Raw genomic sequence first — 21,690 nt, 5'->3', positions numbered from 1 at the left:
CATTTTTTTTTTCATCATGCTTCAGTTCATGGCTATACATAATCTCTTCTTGTCAGTCACTCTCAACGAACAGCCTTCACTTGTAACCTAGGAGAATGTCCATGGTTTGGGCCGCTCGTCTCATTCGTCATGACATTGCGGTTGTCGTCATTGGTTTTGTGTTGGGTTTAATTGTGTATAAACAGGTCATCATTTTGAGGCAGTCGATAAAAGTGGCTTCAGATTTGTGAAATATGCGAGTGCCCTGAAGAGTCCGAAGATGTGCCACAGCGCAGAAAGGGCTTCTTGTAGCTTGGTACTTTGTGTCGTCTTTTTCTTCAGAATGTGAACAATAGCGTCTTGCCGACACGTGCCAAAAACACGAAGTCAAAGCTTGAGTTAGAACCTCTCATTTCACGCTATAGTCTGTTCTACGCAACAGACTAGAAAAAAAAAGTACAAATGATCCGATGAGTTGTCTTGCTGTAATAATACCTGAAAATCACAATAAAGAGTGCTCTAAAGTACGGCAGGAAGCAATATATTTCTGAGAGGGAAAACCTAAAAGCTGACAAATTCATCATTAGCTATTTCTCCGAGTAATGCTAGAAATGCATTGCAGAAAATGTGCAATGTCGACGGTAAGAGGCTTTCTTTGACACATCAGGGCCTCCTGAGTGAGCTTTTCGCCACGATGACGACTTTGAAAACCCCGTTGAAGACGACGTCATTCGAAAGAGCGCGTCGTGACGAATGTGTTGTGCTTAAGCACAGGTGCAGAAAAGAGCGCCTGTACTTGGAGCCGCAGGCGTCAGTGCAGGCGTCGCCTATTACTGACTTTTCGCTTGCCTTCAGCATCTCATTATGGATCGCCATGGCAGATAAAAAAAGCGTGCGGCGGTAATCAATCAACACAAAAAAGGGGGAATCAGTTACGTCTCTGATTTCACATAGCAACATTTGAGGCCCGCCTTATTGAGCCGCCGCGCGGCTCGTAGCTCTCGCAGAAACTGCTGAGTTGCTTTTGCTGTGATGTCGATTTGACCGGAAGAGAGTGCACAGTCGCGGCTACTCTCACGTAATCGTCAGCCACCTGGACCGTTGCTCTTGGATTTGCCTCCGCTGACTGATACACTTGGAAACAGGAATTGCGCAAGAAAGCCTTTACGAGAAGTGAGTCATCTGTGCCTTCCACATGGTTACAATAGCTTCTTTCTTCGCAGAGTATACTGTGGGGCCAGTTGGTCAGACATTAGCTCCACAAGAAACGTAGCATTTTGATAGGACAAGGAAGACGAGGACCGGACAGAGCTACTAGAGCTACATGTAGCTCTGTCTCGTCCTCGCCTTTCTGTCAAAACGCTGTGTTCTTTCTTCACACCACGTGCTTAATCTGCTTGAATGAAGCAAATAATATAGTGTTTACCGTAGCGGTGCCGCGGAGTTGCTAACCCGACAGGACAGGACATAACTGCGCGCGCATTCATAGGCATGAGCAACTAGGGAAAGAAAGGTAACGGAGCGAGTTGCGAAAACATATGCGGACATAGGCATGTATCGATTTCACACACATGTGGTATTGTGCCAACTCTACGCCTTCTTCCTGCACTCAGCATCGTAACAGGATCAACACATAGCTCACATTCAAGAGGTATTGATGCTGGTCGCCCAGACAAAACCAGCGCACGCTGGAATCTTATTTAGTTGCATATCCCTTTATGCATCTTCAGACTCTTGATGTCTGCCCGTTTACCGCTACCATAAAGCTGCGTGGCTAGACTGTAATCTGATCAACCTGCGGGTCTCTTCGAAAACTGGTGTTTCCTAACAATTACGGTCTGAATGGGTATAGTGAACTCGTAGACAGAAATCTATTTGCACTCAAAGCGTTAACGGATCGCATGAAACACTGCAGGAGCAGACCTATACATGGAAAATATGGGTAGACGTTACTTGAGTATGCACCTAAAAACGATTGGCAGCTCCGAAGCTAAAGCCACGTGAGGCTTTGAGTACAGCAGTATCAGATGTAGGGAAGAAACAGAAATCTGTAGCTTCAGCCGCGCTGGGCAGCCGTATTTTTTTCCTGTGGGAGTGTGGCTTAGTGCGGTCCCTGTAAGTTCATTTTGACTTAAACCGCAGTCTTTGAACACTTCATACATACTCAGATCATTAATTATCTTGAATATCATAACATGATATTTATATATCAGCACGGTTTTTGCAAGGAATTTTCTTGCAACACTAACTGGGGGAATTCACTAACTACTTATTTACTTCTTCAGATGCTGAAATTAAAGTTGATGCTTTGCTTCTAGATTTTTCAAGGCTCGGCTTCCCCACCATAGCCTACTTCTCAAGCTATTGCATCTCAGTGCTCACCCTCAGGTACAAGCATGGATGAAAGACTTCCTTTCATCTCGCGTTCAGTTCACTGCTGTTAATGGTTCTGACTCTACAATGGCCCATGTTACTTTACATCTGGTGTAACCCCGGGGGAGTGCGTTTGGCCTACTACTCTTTCTTATATTTATTTAGACTTACAAAATCGCGTTTCTTCTCAAATTAGACTTTTTGCCGATGACTGTGTTGTGTACAGAACAATTTTAAATTACTCTGGCCGACAATCTTTACAAGCTGACCTCTTTTCTTTTAACACCTGACGCCAGTTGTGTCTAATGATCTCAAACCCCTCCAAGACAAAGATAATCTCCTTTACTAGAAATTCTTATCAAATTCCAGCCACATACTCTCTTGATGACATAAAAGTTGAGCCAGCTTCATATTACAAGCATTTAGGAGTTTAACGTCGCTCAGACCTAACCTGGAACCATCATATGAACTTGACCGTTCCCTTGGCCTCTTAAAACTTATCCTTCGACGTGCTCCGGCGTAAGTGCGTAAGCTTGGTTATATTGCATTAATTCTATAATTTAAGTACGCTTCTACCATATGGGACTCAGATCAAGCCTACATCAAAGGTAACGTCGAACCCGTTCAAAACTGCTGCTCGTTTGAGTTTTTTTTTTTTTTTTTTCAGACTACATACGTTTTAATAGCGTCACGGCATTAAAAGCTCTCGCTGGACTTGAAAATCTTTCCCATTGTCTTCAACTAGCTCACTTAACGCATTGCAGACAAATTAGCATCATCAGATGCTTCACCACGATTAATTCCCTTCACCCTAAGCAGGGTTTCCACGCCGTGATCATCCTTTCAAGATCAAACGCATCACATGTCATACTTCAACATTTGCCAATCATTCATACCAAAAATTATTATTGCTTAGAAGCAGCTACCTTTCCCAAGTGCAACTGAAACGAATGCAACATAATTTCATGAACTTTTAAAAAATGAACGCAACGTGTAGTTGTTTTCTAGTTCCGTTCTATTCATCGTTAGGTGTTTGATATACTTTTTTTTCGTTCTGTTTATTATGTAGCTTTTTTTTTGTCATTGTTTCAATTTTGCGTTCTGTTGTTCTGCCATATTTTGATACTTGTTGAATATTCAGTTATTGCTCATTTCTTGTTTTGTTTTTGTTCGGTTCCCCGTGTTAGATGTTCCTTCTCGTATCTTTATGTTTGATATTTTATCACCCTCTATATAACATAGCCCCATAGCGAGGACCTTTAGGAGCTTCTTGAAATAAACAAATAAATAAAAAACGACTGGTTTTGGTTGTTTTGTCACCTTTTTTTCATCTCGAGGAATATGATTTAGGAAGGCTCAGTTTAAACTCAGCTTTCTCTTAAATATGTACAACCCTTAATTACCAGTCTCCAGAGCTCGGTGCTCACAGCTGTACCTGACCCGCTTTTATGCGTGATGGTCACATGTTGGCCTGATGTACTGCGTCTCGTCTCTTCATGATCATTCTCCAAGAAGGTTTCATGCGATCGTTTCGCGTTTTTATCCCACCATGGGAGCAGCCATGATCGGGGTAAAGTCTGGAGGTAAGAAATATGACAGAGCGTATTCCGTAAGAAACGAAATACATTTGAGCAGGACATGTGATGAGGACAAATGACAACGGATATCTTTATCGGCCAGCAGAATAGGTTTAAGGGTGGTTGAAAAGCAGCCGCATGGCGAAGAATGTCAGGTGAAGAAATGAGATTAGAGAAGTTTGCTGGCATAGGGCGACCGTGGGCTGGCTTAAGGTAGGACTAAATTAGGGGTAAATTGGACATGGATTTATTTTGTATGCAACCTGGTTGATAATAGTGATAGTGGAGGCATTATAGTACTAGGGCCTGCGCCCTAGTATGAGCGCAATATCTAAGGTATAGAGACAGCAAGGCGACGAAATTACTCAGAACAAAAATAAAATGATCATGATTAGAAGAGAAGCCTCATTTCGCTAGCCAATGTCTTTAGAAGATGGCTTGTTTCCGTCTGGGCCAAAACAAGTCTCGTGTAGAAACTTTGGCTAGATTATTCAGGCCCCTTACGACCCTTGGACGTTTTGCTTTGTATTTTCATGAATGCTCTATGACAGTTGAAGATGAAAACAGTGATGAACTAAAAGCCAGCAATGCGCAGCTGCACGGCAGTATCAATACGGTCTCAGCCCACTGCTAGTTATGCAGGCACCAACCCTGGTACGACGTCCTTGCCAGAGTACGAATGACTCATTTCAGCGTGAGCGTTCCTTACATTGCTCGCAACGCTTGTAACCCGCTCCGTACACTTTTCGTCGTGTGGAGTGTCGGGCTCACGCATTAACGCGAGCCCTTTCGCAACGCGTTGTCTTTCTCGCCTTCTCAGTCAAAGTGTACTTCCCCGAAGCCTACCGCTCAGGAACGAATATCCTCTCAACTGTTTCTAAGACGAGTAGCGGTATTGCAAGCACGCGCCCATATCGGCTGTCGTCAGTGTGGCTGTGTAATCAAATAGGCTTCTTCCTTCCTCGTCGGCTTTCTCTCTTTATTCGGAAAGTTCCCGATTGCGAATTGCTGTTCGCTGTTTTCTTTATTGCTAACACTGACTGTCCTGGAAAGTTCAGGAACGAACGCGCGACCTTCAGCGACGCGACGCGGCGATGAATTTACAATAGCGTTCGCACATAACGAGGTTTTGTGTGTAACCAGCAGTTTGTCTGTAAAGGACTGCTTTGATCAGTTAGCACACGGTCATAAATGGCACGCCCAGAATTTTCCTTTCATTTAAAGCACACACTTTCGTCGCAGTTGAGACGAAAGGAAGTAGACCGGCCACTGATGGAAACCGATATTGCACGGCCTTGGAACGTTCCGCGCGGTGTTCTCCCAAATGAGCGTTGTCGCTTGCTGCCTTCTCGACTTTCGTGAGTGTTGGTGTGCATGCAATCCTTCCGCAGTATGCACCTGCGTGTCTCCGGATCGGAATGTGCATACTATCGCCGTGCAGTCCCCGGAAGCTGTATTGTCTTCCGTGGAACATTCCCGGCATCCGTGATGAATTGTGGGGGATCATGTTCCACGCTGTTCACATGGCGCGCCTAGGCAATAGTTTGAAGGAGGCATGCATAGTACATGTATGCGCACAGTTGCGAACGATTGAAACGCGACACTCGAAGCACGTGGTGTGATCATTTCAAAGTGGGTGACGCTTGCTGAGGGAGCTTCCACTGAACGTGATTATTTAAATGACTGCTGTGAGAGGACTTCCTGCTTTTGAACGTTTCCCAAGCGGTGACCTTCATTACGCAGCATAACTCAGCAGAGGCGACTTTTTCGTTTCATTTCGCTTCATTCCTTGACGAATTTACACGCACGCACGCACGCACGCACGCACGCACGCACACACACACACACACACACACACACACACACACACACACACACACACACACACACACACACACACACACACACACACACACACACACACACACACACACACACACACACACACACACACACATATATATATATATATATATATATATATATATATATATATATATATATATATATATATATATATATATATATATATATATATATATATATTGTGAGCCTTCTGTGGACCTTCTTTCATTTGTACATGCCATCATCATCTTCTTTCATTTGTACATACCATCATCATCGTCCCGCGGCGCCGTCTCTGGCGCGTGCCTGGGTTGGTGACCGGATTAAAACGCTGGACAAGGCTTCGCTGTCCTTGCCGCCACGACCTCGCCGTCTTGACCTAGCCTTCTTCCACAAGTGGTGGAGGTGAGAATTGATCCCCTTGCTGTTTTGTGCCCTGCCTCTCGCTGGAGCTACGTTCCGGTCGCTGTTTACCGCCTGCCACCATCGTTATGTCGACCGAGAGCACCCACGAATCGTCAGGACCCTCTACCTCGGCTGCACCACCCCCTCCGACTATGCCCGCACGACAACGCGACCCGCCGCTGTTCGCTGGTCGTCGCGACGAAGACGTCGATGACTGGCTGGACACCTATGAACGCTGCAGTAACTACAACCGGTGGGACGACGCTCTAAAATTTCTGAACGTTTCTTTCTACCTCATTGAGGTCGCCAGAACCTGGTTTATTAACCGCGAACCCCACACCACTAACTGGACAACATTCAAGCAGCAGTTCCGCCAATATTTCGCCGACCCAGCAGTTCGCACTGAGGTCGCGAAGAACAAGCTCGCCTCTCGCCTCCAAGGTCCCGATGAGTCGTACGCGTCTTACATAGAGGCCATACTTGCACTCTGCCGGCGTGTTAGTCCCACCATGCCGGAACCTGAACGCGTACACCACATCTTAAAAGGAATTAATTCTGTGGCTTATAATACCCTGATTGCCCAGAATCCTTCTACTGTTGACGCCATTATTGCGACCTGCCAACGCATCGACCAGCTGCAGTCCTCCCGATTGCAGCCCAGCATTGCTACAGGCCCGACCTATGCTGACCTGGATCTACGGGCACTGATTCGAGCCATCATCCGGGAGGAGCTCCAAGCCCTCAAGCCTGTCTGTCGACACGGGTGCGATCATTCTTCCGTACCTTCTAATGACGCCGGTCTACGCAACATCATTAAAGATGAGCTGGCAGCAATCACGCGACCTATGCCGTCCGACCCTCCTGCACCCCGCCAAGCATCGACTTACGCGCACGTCGCAGCATCACCCCCTCCTTTTGTTCCGCCGCCCCAACTGGCATCGCCCTACAACCACATCAACGCCGTGACGACGGCTCAGCCTACGCCACACTATTACGCACCCTGGCGCCCCTCTCGCCCAGTGTGCTACTACTGTGGAATACGAGGACATATATCCCGCTTCTGCCGTCGCCGTATTCAGAACGAGCGGCGTGGTTATGACGCATTCGAAAGTGACGTACCCTCATATTATCAGCGACGACCTCCTATGTCCAGCCCACCTCGAAGATCATCCCCACCTCCAGAATCCTCGTCTGAGCCTCGTGGAACCCATGCGTCCCGACGTCGGTCGCTATCCCCATACCGCCGCTCAGTTTCCCCTCTCCGACCCGCAACAACTCTCCCTGTCCGCCATCCGGAAAACTAAGCGTTGCAGTTTCCGGAGGTCAAACTGCAGTGTGCGAACTTACCAAAAGTCCTCCAGATCGCCCGTATAATGTGATTTCTGTTTTCGCTGAAGGATTACCGGTAGAAGCATTGATTGATACAGAGGCTGCAATTTCTGTCATTCACGCTGATTTGTGCTACCGTTTGCGAAAAGTTACGACACCATATGATGGGCCTGAACTCCGTGGAGCCAATGACGTCCCTTTGCGCCCTTTAGCAAAGTGCACCGTACGAGTTGTTATTGACGGCGTCCGCCATCATGTGCAGTTTGCTGTGCTCTCTCCATGTGCGCATCTAATAATTTTTGGATGGGATTTTTTGTCAACCGTTTCGGCATTAATTTCTTGTGGCGACCGTGTTATCCATATGACAGACAGCGATTTTTCATCTGAAGTTTCTGAACGACATCATCCCCTCGTTGCCGCCGCTGATACTGTTCTGCCTCCTCAGTGCGAAAAACTGCTTACCGTTGTTTCTGACCACATCGCTGACGGGGACGTACTCATCGCACCATCTTATCGTCATCTTGAACGCGGTATCGCCATCCCGTCTAGTCTTGTGAGGTTTTGCAACGGCTCAGCGACAGTAGCGGCCACTAACACTTCACGTGAATCCCTCGTGCTCCGAAAAGGAACTTCTCTCCCCTGCAAGGTGGATGTTCAACCTTTGTCCTTGATGGTGCTCACCGCCCCTCAGCCTCAGCACCGTGTTTCAACAGACGTCTCTCTTTCTGTTCTCACAAAGACTATTAATCCTAACCTCACGCCGAACCAACGCCAAGAACTACTGAGATTGCTTCGACAACACCAAGCCATTTTTGATGCCACTTCCCCACCACTGGGACGGACTAGTGTCGCGCACCATCGCATCATTACTGAAGGTAACTCTATCGTTCGCCGACGGCCTTATCGGGTTTCCCTCTCTGAACGAAAGGTAATTGAAGAAAATGTAAATGACATGCTCCATCGCAATATTATTCGTCCCTCGACAAGTCCATGGTCCTCTCCAGTAGTGTTAGTTAAAAAAAAGGACGGCTCGGTACGCTTTTGTGTTGATTACCGCGCACTCAACAAAATTACCCGCAAAGATGTATACCCAATGCCAAGAATTGATGACGCCCTTGACTCTCTCCAAGGCGCCGAATATTTCTCGACTTTGGACCTCCGCTCAGGTTATTGGCAAATACCTATGCACGAGGACGATAAAGAAAAAACCGCTTTCGCAACTCCCGATGGCCTTTACGAATTTAATGTTATGCCTTTTGGACTTTGTAACGCACCAGCGACATTTGAAAGGATGATCGATACTGTGCTTCGTGGCCTAAAATGGAGAACCTGTTTATGCTACTTGGATGACATTGTCATCTTTTCGTCAACTTTTAACGACCATCTCACGCGCCTGAATGAGGTCCTCACGTGTCTCGCTTCAGCGGGCCTTCAGCTCAACACCAAGAAGTGCCACTTTGCACAGAAGGAAATTAAAATATTGGGACATCTAGTCAGCCATGACGGCATTCGTCCAGACCCTGAAAAAATTATCGCGGTCTTGAAATTTGCTCGTCCACAACGGACTACAGAATTGCGCAGTTTTCTCGGCCTGGCGTCTTATTTCCGGCGTTTTATAAAGCATTTTGCAAGTATTGCTGCTCCCCTCCATCAACTACTTAAAGCACGCAGCCATTTCGTGTGGACTGAACAGTGCGAAGCTGCTTTTAATAACCTGAAGCACGCCCTCACATCAGACCCTGTTCTTGGCCACTTCAGTGACAGTGCTCCAACCATCCTGCACACTGATGCCAGTGGTATCGGTCTTGGCGCTGTACTTCTGCAGCGCAATGCAACTTCGCGTGAGAAAGTGATTGCCTTCGCCAGTCGGACTATGACTCCAGCTGAGAAAAACTACACTATTACAGAACAGGAGTGCCTTGCCGTCGTCTGGGCTGTCCAAAAGTTTCGCCCTTACCTATACGGTCGGCACTTCACAGTTGTGACCGATCACCATGCTCTTTGCTGGTTGTCTTCGCTCAAAAATTTGACAGGCCGACTTGGCCGTTGGATTCTACGCCTGCAAGAATACGATTTTGACGTCATTTATAAATCGGGTCGCCAACACCAAGACGCCGACGCTCTTTCTCGCTGTCCACTTTCGGAATCGGCTTGCTGTTTTTCTTCCCAATGCATTTCCACCTATGACCACAGCCGACCATCTCTTTCCCCGACGTATATCACAACAGTTTCATTTGACGACGCAGAGAACAAACACACTCTCCGCTCACAGCAATTAGCCGATGCCTACTGTCGTCCCATCATCGATCGCCTTATTGGCGCTTCGGACCCACCCAATGCTCGGCTTCGCCGACAACTTCGCAATTTCAAGCTTGAAGATGGCATCCTACTCCGCTTCGTGTATTGCCCTGATGGAACTCGCTGGATACCAGTCGTGCCGCGTGTGCTTCGTCAACGAATACTGACGGCTCTCCACGATGACGCTACTGCAGGTCACCTTGGTATTGACAAAACCTACGACCGCGTGAAAAAACGATTCTTTTGGCCTGGCCTATCTTCCAGCGTTGCCAAATACGTCGCATCCTGCCCTCTATGCCAACGTCGCAAACGGCCGACTTCTTCACCCGCTGGCCTTCTACAACCTGTTCCCTGTCCCGCCACGCCATTCGACGTAGTCGGCATCGATTTATATGGTCCCCTACCTCTCTCCGAGGGGGGTAACCATTGGATTATAACAGCTGTCGACCACCTTACACGCTATGCTGAGACAGCACCTGTACCGACCGGTTCCGCTCAAGAAGTAGCAAATTTCTTTTTGCAATCAATTGTATTGCGTCATGGCGCTCCTCGGGTGCTCCTAAGTGACCGCGGGACGGCCTTCTTATCGACAGTCGTTGCCGAAGTTCTTTACGCGTCATCCACCCTTCATAAGACAACCTCGAGCTACCATCCCCAGACTAACGGGCTGACTGAGCGATTTCACCGCACCTTATCGGATATGATCTCCATGTATATCACACCGAATCATCGAAATTGGGACACTATTCTACCATTCGTCACTTTCGCCTATAACACAGCAGTACAACGGACTACCGGTTATTCTCCATTTTTCCTCGTTTATGGCCGTCCTCCCACTACAATTCTCGACGCTTCCTTCTTCTCTACGCCCGACTACTCCACATCGGTTCCTACCCAGTTCTTATCTCGTGTGGCCAGATGCCGTCATCTTGCCCGCCTCAACACAGCAGCGTGCCAGGAAGACCGCAAGAGTCGCTACGATTCTACGCATCGCGTGGTCTCTTATCGTCCCGGTGACGAAGTACTGCTTTATACTCCACTGCGCACCCCTGGCCTTAGTGACAAATTCCACCACCGCTACCTTGGTCCCTACAAGATCATCAGCCAAACTTCTCCAGTTAACTACAAAGTCGCGCCTGTTGATCCCCCAGCCGATCGACGCCACCGTGGAACTGAAATTGTTCATGTCTCTCGCTTGAAACCGTTTGTGCGCCGCGGTACATCGGTTAGTTAGGAGCGGCCAGGCTGGCCGCTTCCGACCCCCCGGGCAGATTGTGTGAGCCTTCTGTGGACCTTCTTTCATTTGTACATGCCATCATCATCTTCTTTCATTTGCACATACCATCATCATCGTCCCGCGGCGCCGTCTCTGGCGCGTGCCTGGGTTGGTGACCGGATTAAAACGCTGGACAAGGCTTCGCTGTCCTTGCCGCCACGACCTCGCCGTCTTGACCTAGCCTTCTTCCACAATATGTTCAAGATTAAGTAATGTCGTTTTTAGTCTGTTATTGAATACGCGCAAAAATGAAGATTTTTTAAGGATCTTCGGTTATGGCGCGACAGAACCGAAAATATAGCGGTCTGCATCGCAAAATTCGTGCGCACAACTGGATATATTTGTGTGCATTTTTATCACATTGGTACTGGGGGAAATCGCGCACGTGCATTCTGCAGACTTTTGCTGTCGACTACACATGCATACATATGCTGTCACTGTTTCTGGAAACTTTTTCTTGAGATGCGTTTGCGTCACCGGATCCATCATTCGCTCCGTAGCGGAGGCAGGCGCCCGTGCATCTTTCTGGTCGCGAGAAATATCCTCCTTTATGAGCACGACTACCGCCGTCATTGCGTTGAAACCAGGCGGCGCAGGTGTAGGGGGAGACGAGTACATGCGAAGGCGCGCGGTCTGTCAGGTGTGTCGCGGCGGCGATGGTGTGCTACTTTTTTTGAAATTGTCGGCCGGAGAGGGGGGGGGGGGGGGGGGGGGCAAGGGCAGCGGTAGTCAGACCGTTTACATCCTGTGGCTTCGAAGCTGTCATCTGAGAGACCGTTTGCAGGAAGCGCTTGACGTCTCCTATTCGACCTCATCTGTTAAAGCACACATACTGATCTAACCAGCGGGCCGTCAAGTTTAGGTAGGCAGTGTTCTTTTTTGTTGCCATTAATGATCGCAACTTTGCCCTTCTCAGTCTGTTCGTGTCGATCGTTTTACCGCACTCACAACGTGAGTTTGCGCGCCTCGACTGTTCATACATTTCCCGATTACTTTCCCTGTCCTTTTTCCTCGTGAAGTGCTGGGTGACAAACCCAACCCATCTTAATCTCACCGTCTTGGATCTCATTTCATCGCTTTTTTCAGTGAATCTGCGTTTGGTCTCTAAAACCCTCATTATCATTCGTACGCACTGTTACGTCGAAGGATACAAAAGGGGCGTGGGAGCGAAACAAGTGAAGGACTATCGAAGGAATGCTGCCTTCTTTTATCCTCTCATCTTCCTCCCTATCTTCGTAATGCTGTTTTTTTTTTTTTTTTTTTTTTTTCAATAGACCTTTGCACATAGCCGATGATCCGCGTTTACAAATAGATCGACATGGGAGGGCGAGCTTTACTTTCGAATGGTACGCACACAAAAACACTTTAACACATTCAAAATCCGCGAATAATTGAACATGCTCCAAATGAAGTAGATAATATGCAGCATGAGCGTTTGCTTCATTAAATCGCCGCCCTAATTCATAATTTTAGACTTGTTATGTGTACAGCCATTTATTAGGCATGCTAAGGAGAATATTCCAATTGATGCGGCAGACCTATAACGTGGGAATACATTTTTAGCTATATGGATTTGTAGATATAAGTGGTATACCACTAAGCTGGATGTAACGATGCTCTTGAACTTTCCATTATTACTATCTCAAGTTCATTTTTTTTTTCTGATTTCATTTTGTTGTCGTCGTCGTTGCCACTCTACGTCAAGAGGCACGACCTACGGCACAATTTACTCTCTCAGTTTTCTTGTTATTAATGATGGCGATTCGCTAATGGTTGAGAGACTGATCCGGTTGACTGACAAGCGACTGATGAATAGCTCGATCAATTTCTAGAGTTACTTGTCAAGTATTTGGTTAAGTATTTGATTTACTGATCGAGTGACTGACTGACTGACATGTTCAGCCTTGGTCTGCTGAAGCCACCATTCATCACTTTATTAATACGGTTACATAGCTTGATTTGCGCTCTGTTATCTTTCTGTGCCTTCCTTCTCACCCATTGCCGTTTGGAGAATGCCAGACGCTTGACTCATTCTTTTCAGGCTTGAGGATTCGGCGCACTCAGCACAAAAGAGAGCCTTCAGTTCTCCTCCTTGACGCATCGCACAGAATGGTCGCACAGCTGTTTTGATCTCTCTACTTCCGCGCTGTTTGCTTTTCTCCGAGACGCCTTCGCATGTGTCCACAGCTGGACAACAGAGAAATTTGCAATAGGATCGTGCCCACATGTCCCGTCTCATTCGCTCATAGGTTCGATGTTCTCACGATGGACAAAAGTTCGCAAGTTCGCCGGCTTGCTTGTCAATAGCGGCGGCCATGTTTCGGTGCAGGAGACAAGCAGAAGCAGCCATGCTCTCAGATTCTGCTGCGCATTACGAAACCACAAAGGACAGAAATTAATCCGGAAGGCTACAGAATAGCATGTCTGGTAGGTTACGTGTAGCTATTGCACACAGAAATCTATTGCTTAAAATTTAATTAAACAAATCGGGCCTTCTGCGCCGCACGATGGCTGATACAGAAGCTTGGATTAACACTGCGAATACATTACGTTAGTGTGATGAGCATGCGTAGCGATCGAAGTCGGGCAGATGATATACCAGGACCAAGGAGGAACTTTGCGAATACCCAGCGTTAGTAGGGGATCATGCGCATCAATCGATATTCGATAGCTATGACAGGACCAATTTCTTATTTATGCAACTCAGCTCACGCTAGTTAAACACTTATGGCGCAGCTTTTATCCCTCCATGAGACCCCGCGGGCGGGATTGGTGGATATGTCGTTCGGCTGCTGATCCCAGTGTCGCGGAGCTGCACGCGGAATGCGTAGGTCACTTTTTTGATGGAGGCAAAAATCAAAAACACTAATGCTCATTTCTATGCCCGAGCAGGCTACTGGAATACAGGTAGTCGAAACTGATCTGGAGGCCATAGCGAACCATACAATATCACGCCACATACCATACCATACCATACCATACCATACCATACCATACCATACCATACCATACCATACCATACCATACCATACCATACCATACCATACCATACCATACCATACCATACCATACCATACCATACCATACCATACCATACCATATCATGTGATACCGTACCGTACCATACAGTACCATGAAGTGCCACACCGTACCGTACCGTACCGTAACGTACCGCACCACACCACACCACACCACACCACACCGCACCACACCACACCACACCGCACCGCACCGCACCGCACCGCACCACACTACACCACACCACACCACACCACACCACACCACACCACACCACACCACACCAAACTACACAACACACCGCAGCACACCACACCACATCACATTCCACCATACCCCACCTTACGACACTGCACTGTAAGTGGCGATGTATACTAATAAGGGGAAAGCCTTTCTAGGCTCATGGAACGAAATCCTGTGCGCGAGAGTTGCGCGCATTGTGTCATATTCCGCGAAATTCTACGAAATTAGTTCTTGTCTAGCATTCCTGCCATCATTGAAAAGCCACGCTTGAATGCGCGCCAAGGAACACCACGCGACAGCAGCGATGGTGTACCATCCACACACTCTTACACACTTGCTGGAGAAAGTGTGACGGGTGCTGCGGCTTTCCTGCCTTGTAAACCAATCATAATTATATGCAGTGCTGCAGCGAACGTCGATAAGAGGCAAAATATGAGAGGCAAATACTATGTGAGGAAAGGTTAGCTTTCGCCATTCTCTTCTTAGGAGGCATCTGAGAGACCTATTAATTTTGTTTTTATTAAGCGTATAAAGGTATATCGCAGCTGTCGAAGAAAATTGTCGATATCACATCTTCACTTCCCTGCTCAATTTATTTGTTATTTGTTATTAGACCGAAACAGTGGTCCATATTCATTAGGCCGAAACAGTCACCATTTTGTCCTGGCATTCGATCAGTATAAGGCTTCTTGCAGTATTTTAAGCACGCATGCAGCTTAGCGCAAAATTTTCCTCATTGTGTATCCTTCCCTGCACTCGCTCTTGCGTTGTGTGATCAGATAATCCGTCGTGATGATGACAGCATTGCTCGCAGTCCACGCTGTTCCCGGCAGATGACGTCAGACAAGTACACTGCACAGAATCTTTCACGGTGTCGAATTTAATATAAGCGATTCCGGAAGAAAGCTCTTCCGTCAGGAATTAGCTTTTATCGGCAGCGTTTGCGAAATGAACAGAAGATGAAGCATGGCCAACTCTAAAAGCTCACTTTCTCTGGATAGACGGAGAGAGCCGAATTTCGAACCGAAAATTACATCGCTGTGTCACTCGCACGCACTGCTGCGCTCAATGTGCAATGAATGAGGGCGCTTTGCAGTGTATGTGACTGTATGAGCACATTAGAGCTTGTTATCTAACAGTTCTGACAAGAAGCTCTTGGTCTAGTCCTGGTTAAGGTCGCAGTTACAAGTATTGCGCTCCGGCGTGCCCCTTAGAGCTTACTTAGAAGCGGTTTCGAAAAATTATGCGTTCCCCACCACGAAGCTCCTAGATGCTCCTCCTGCAAACGGCCGGCGTTTTGTAGACACGCCATAATTCCCGCGGCGCGGAGGAAGAACGTGACCTTCTCCTACTTTGACCACGCTTAAACTTCTCCGGCTATGGGAATGTGAACACCTGTGATTGTGCGTCCGGCATCATTTTTTTCTTCTTTCTCTTCTGATTTGCACACCAAGCGATGTACTTAGGCTGTGCTCGGTAAAGCAAAAACATGTGCAGAGAAACTGACATACATAGTTACGCCCGCAGGTGAAATTCGAGCAGCGCTTCTATCTGGCAGAAGGTCTTTTTCAGTTTCGCCTATCTGCAATGACGGTCAGCGGTCGGTGTGGCTATAGGGCCCTGCGCTGAAAGCTAGGCGATCTCAGAGGAGTTGAGTGTTATTCCGTTCGATGGTTGTCCCACTAAGCAAGCCACTTTATTTTTATGATTACGACGGTATCATAGCTAGAGCAGTTTGCATAAAACCAGGGGTATTATCATCTATATGTTGCTTGCAACTCGTTTATTTCTGTTTTGGTAGTTCACGATCTGCAATGTTTCGCGGAGGAGGAGGAGGAAGAAACAATTTTATTCAACACATTATTAAGTATCGAGAATGTTCTGGGCCAGGATCACCAAGGCCAACTGATCCTTCAGCTGGTCGGAGGCTAACTAAGCTCGCCACGTTTGTGTTGAGTTTGTGTTGGGGCGTAGTTTGGGTGAGAGCTCTGTGTCGATCATCCTGCAGTTCTTCAGGAATGCGACCCGTATGAATAGGGCGTATAGCCTGCATTGAATCAGTGTATGTGGTGTATCATGAAGGGTTAGGGGGTGCTTGTGCGAGGTATTGAATACTGGCGACTGTTGGCAGGGTGTCGAGAGTCGGTGTAGGAGGAGGATCGATGTAAGGATTGAGAGTATGCTTCACTACATAGCTACAGCTTTCAAGTGAGTAGGCAGCCGCTCCGACGTTACTTCGTGATGCATCTGTGTAGACGACAGTGGACTCAGTAGGGTGAACATGATTGGAAACGCGAGCGGAACGAACGTCTGCCTGGGTTAGTATCGGGTGTAACGTTGTTTGGAATGGGGATTACTCTGAGGTTATCTGGGAGTGGGGAAGGAGGGGTAAATATAGGGAGGTCGATAAGTTTGAGTGAAACTTGCTGAAATACTCAATGTCCTTGTTTGGTTGCTTGAAAGATGTGCCATTTGCCTGTCTCGATAGTGTTGTATGAGGTCTCCCAGGGGCAGGAACACCACGCTCGGCAAACGTTCTCGGTTTGCAATAGCCGCGGCCGTGTTTCGGCGTATGTGACGAGAAGAAAGAAGCAGCCATGCTCTCAGATTCGCATCGTGAAACCACGGGTGGCAGAAATTTCAAAGACTCCACAACAAACTGTCTCGTAGGCTATGCACATAGAAATGAATTGCGTAAACTTTAATCCTGCATATCGGGTATCCCGCACCAGCACGGTGGCCGAGCAGCACTGCGGAGCAGCACTTGGAGCAGCACTGCGGAGACATTGCTTTAGAATGGTGGGAATGCGCCTCGACCGACGGACTGCTATAATTAGGAACAATATCTTATTTATGCTACTCAGCTCACGCTAGTTAAACAAGTCTGACGCAGCTTTTATCCGTCCATTAGACCCCACAAACGGGATTAGTGGATATGTCGTTCGGTTGCTTATCCCAGTATCGCGGTGGTCACTTTTTTGATGGAGGAAAAAAAGTAAAAATGCCAGTGTTCTTTTTTTTATTCCCGCGCAGGTTAATGAACTTCAGGTAATCGAAATGAATCTGGAGACTATACCATACCATCCCATTATATTCCCTGCCATATCATATACCATACCATACCATACCATACCATACCATACCATACCATACCATACCATACCATACCATACCATACCATACCATACCATACCATACCATACCATACCATACCATACCATACCATACCATACCATACCATACCATGCCATGCCATTCAATACCGTTTCATAACGTTCTATTCCTTAACACTCTATACCATGCCATACTTTCCATGCCATAATACTCCACGCCACTCCAATTCATACCACATCACGCCACACCCCTCCATACCACACTACACTACACTAAAACACACTACACCACACCGCACCACTCCACATAAAACACTACACTACACCGTATACACTCCACAGCATCGTATACGGCAATGAATATCTGTTTCAGCTGTCGAAGAGGATTGTCAGTATCACATTAGCACTTTTCTGCTTTTGTTTGTGCTTTTTTCCTGCAGGCTGAAATTACAGAAAAAAAGCTTTATAGTTTCTTTATTCTGAAACAGCTACCATTTTGTCCGGGCATTCGACTAATGATAGGCTCCTTACAGTATGTTGAGCCCGCATGGAGTTTTGTGCAAAATCTTCCTCATTGCGCAGCCTTCTCTGCGCTCGCAGTTGCGTTGTTCGATGAGATAGTCCGTCGCGATTATGACGGCATTGCTTGCATGCTGTTCCTGGAGAATGACGTCGGCCAAATGTACTGTACAGAAGCTGCACAGAGGGCTGACACGACGTCTTGGTGTCAAGTTTAATCCTCCTTCTTAGAATGAGCTTATATCGGCAAAGTTTGCTATGTCGGAAGACGATGAAGCATGACCAAGCATGACCAAGCCGACAAAGCTCACTTTCTATCGACAGGCGACGACAGCCCGAGTTTTGAACCGAAAATTTCATCACTGCGAAACTCCACACGCTTTACTGCGGTCAACGTGTAAGGAATGATGGCGCTTTACGGAATCTGTGACCTATATATGAACGTATTAGCGCTTGTTATCTAACAGGTTTGAGGGCTGCACTCCTGGCGTCGTCCTGGTTAAGGTTGCGGATATAAGTAGCGCGCTCCGGAAGCCTTTCTGGTAACAGCCCTGCCTCCCCTCCTCCTCCCTATTTATCTATCTACTTAGAAGCGGCTTCGAACGAACAATTATGCGTTACCCGCTACCGGAGCTCCCTGACGTAACTCCTACAACCGGCATTTAGTCATCACGTCATAATTCTCGCGGCACAGAGGAAGAACGCGGTGTAGTCCTAACTTGATTATGCTTTGATCTTTCTCCTTTGTCTGCGTCATGTGACCTTCGTTCTTTTTCTCCCGCTTAGCACACTAAACGGTGCACTCAGGTTACGTTTACTGGAAATGTCAAAGCAAAAATGTTTTTGCGACTCCGCTCCATGTTTACTCAGTTTTGTTACTGTGTAAAATTGCTACATTATTCAATTACAGCCTAACATAAATGTCTGGCTCCACTGCGAGGACGACGTAGTTAACAAATTATATGCAGTACTTCCGCACGAAGAGCGGAAGTACTTGACAGTGCAGGTGAACGCTGTGGCATATATCACATTTTATAAAGTGTGAATAGGCACCAGTCAAAGCAAAAAAAGTGACGATGGTTAGCCACAGCTATGCGCAATTTTTACGTGTGAAAGATAAAAATGCTTTCGCACTGAAAGGGCTAGTTAGACTTACTAGCTTTGGCTAGACCTAATCAAGATTAACTTAGCTTAGGAGGGTGTAACTGGGGTCAATACGTACTCAAACAGGCAAAGTATTACAGTAATGTTGCTTACATACATACTTTTATAGGCTTAACTATAGGCCTACTAGGCTTAAAAAAGCCTAATTACGCTAATATGTGTACAGACATGTTCAGACTACATTTTATAACTCATCCTTCGCAAAGCTTTAATTGCTGATAATTAGGTCCGATTAGCTTTATCCTTCACTTATGTAATAGTACTCATGGTAATCAGTCACTCATAACAAGTCATACTATAAACATGCATAGCAAAGCTAGGCATGATTACTGCCATATCAGCTCTCGGTTAGACGAATGATTACTCTAAAATGGCGAAGTTGTTTAAATGTGCTAGGCTATAAAAGGGCTTTTGTGCTAATAGAACACCAGTATAATGGACTCTAGGACAGTGGGGCATATCAAAGGTGGCCCGTAACATGTGAGAATTGTCTGTATATCGCAGCACTGTCTGCAGAAGCTCTATGCGTTGCTCGTGAGGGGCAGCAAGCTAGCTCGTAACCGCTTTAAGCGACTGAAGGGCGTTATCTTTTAGCTGTTGGATTGCATCCCATGAGCTTATTACGCTGTGTCCCTTACAAGGGCGACAAGAATGTGGTGCTTGATTGTCTCAACAGCCCGGTCTGGCTAAATTTATGTAACTGCATAAAAGATAACAAGTGAGAGCAGAATGTGTATTTGGCAACAGGGGCTCAAGTATTGTCGTTTGCTGTGAAAGGGTCTTGCAAAACGCCCGCACGGACAACAGACTGAACCAAGTGCTGTCGTAAAAGTACGATGACGTCACAAAGCTGATGAGAACTTCCTGCACGACTTGTGCGGTTTGAAGACGTACAGAGGCTTGCTTTTAATAAGTTTGCCTAGCCCTCGCTATGCCAATGCGTAGGGTGTGGTCGATAGTCTGTCTCTGCAATCGTCAGTGCAGCAACGACGACCTTGAACTCCTTCGGACTAGGCTGCATTGCCTCAGCTGCAGGCAATATTGCCGGTTTTTCACGAGAACCCTAGACTGCAGGATCTCGGCGTTTTAGTGCTAGGTAGTGTGCGCGTGCATGTTGCGTCGGTCGCTGTGCGCGATGTTTGGCGGCTGCCCTGTCGGGGACTTCCGAGACTGCTATATCAACATGACGTCAAGTTGTTGCCTAACCAATCTTGTTCGCCGAAGTGTCTAGGTATTGCGAGACGCCTGTCACGCATCCTCCGTCAGTAAGTACATGCGAGTTGCTGCTTGCCGAACCCCAGCCACCTCATAGGTACGCGCGATGCTCACGTACGACCAATAATGGCGCCTTGTTATAGGGGGCGCTACTTCCAGGATACACGCATGACTAATCAATCCTTAGTGCATGTCAGAATTTGATCGCGTTAATCTGTTTATTGTTCTTTTTTCCCCCTCAGACAATCGCCTATATACGGCGATGCGCGTACTATCCAAAAGCGCGCTTCGAAAGTTGTCCTGGTGAAGCATTGTGCAGCAGGGGTTGAAATAGCGAAAAGAATCTTAAAAACAATTGATTCAAATCGAACGCACAAAGTTAAATAGGTAGTTAAAGGAAGCCTCTTTAACCCTTTTATGATCATTCCTGTATAGTTTCCTTTACAGACTACTTCCTTTGTTCCTCTGTCAGCCGTTATGTGCACTACTTCATATTTGCCTTCCCGCTTTGTTTAGTAAATATCACTTGGCTATTCCCTACCCGGATTAAAAGACCTGTTTCTTTTTTTCCAAAACATTTTTTTTTTTCTGTATTCGTCTGCCTTTCTAAGTTCGTTCAGCTTCAAGCTTGCTATTTATATCCAGATTGCTATCGTACGCAGTCCGTATCTCTCATTTATATTACTTCACGCATGCAAATGACGATTTCGAAGTTTTTTCGTTTTGTAGCTAAAGCTCCACTACTGTAGGTTTTCAAGCTGTCGGCGTGCCATCGTGGCACCGTTTGCACCATGGCACCGCGGCAGGATCTGCCAACTTGAGTCTCTCGTTTCACATGGGACGGTTATATCAGAATCAGCCTGCTAGGACCCTGGCATTCACGTTACCCCTATAGGCCACTAAGGCACGTTCATATGGGTTGGTTAAAGCGGGGCTTTGTATGTGGGCTGGTAGCCTACGCTATCGCGACACACCCTTGAAGACGGAGCTTAAGTGTCCCCCTTATTTAGATGCTATAAACTCATTTAATACTGCTACGCCGGTGAACTTTGATGCGTTGCTTGTGTTCGATGCAACGCTCGGTCGCCCGCAGACAAAGCTTTCGCTCCAGACTCGATTCAGCAGTGTTAAACTCGTGTAATTTTTTTCGTTCGCACTTTAGCGAACGACAAGGACTGACGATTTCTTCTTTATTCCTTTTTCAACTAATTCTTGAGTAAACGCTACAGTTTTCATTGCTGCGCATCGTACCTTCGCTTAACTTAAGCAGCAGTATTCGCATGTATGCTCGAATTAGCTCGCATGTTGGGATTTAGCAAGCGTCCCGGCTAAAGGT

General features: G+C 46.9%; 1 protein-coding gene across 1 annotated transcript in view; it reads left to right on the top strand.

Annotated features, from left to right (window-relative positions):
* The first annotated feature begins 995 nt into the window (after positions 1-995).
* The window catches only part of LOC146197277 (cytochrome P450 315a1, mitochondrial-like), a 77,971-nt gene continuing 57,276 nt past the window's right edge, over positions 996-21,690 (top strand). The window contains exon 1 of the mRNA XM_084599082.1: positions 996-1,152. The gene's annotated coding sequence lies outside the window, so the exon portion shown is untranslated. The remainder of the gene's footprint in view (positions 1,153-21,690) is intronic.

This window comes from Amblyomma maculatum, chromosome 3, assembly GCF_055883805.1.
Source record: "Amblyomma maculatum isolate TAMU_Amacu chromosome 3, ASM5588380v1, whole genome shotgun sequence".
NCBI classification, from domain to species: Eukaryota; Metazoa; Arthropoda; class Arachnida; order Ixodida; family Ixodidae; genus Amblyomma; species Amblyomma maculatum.
Note: the sequence above shows the minus strand (reverse complement) of the source record. Positions and strands in the feature narration are given on the sequence as shown.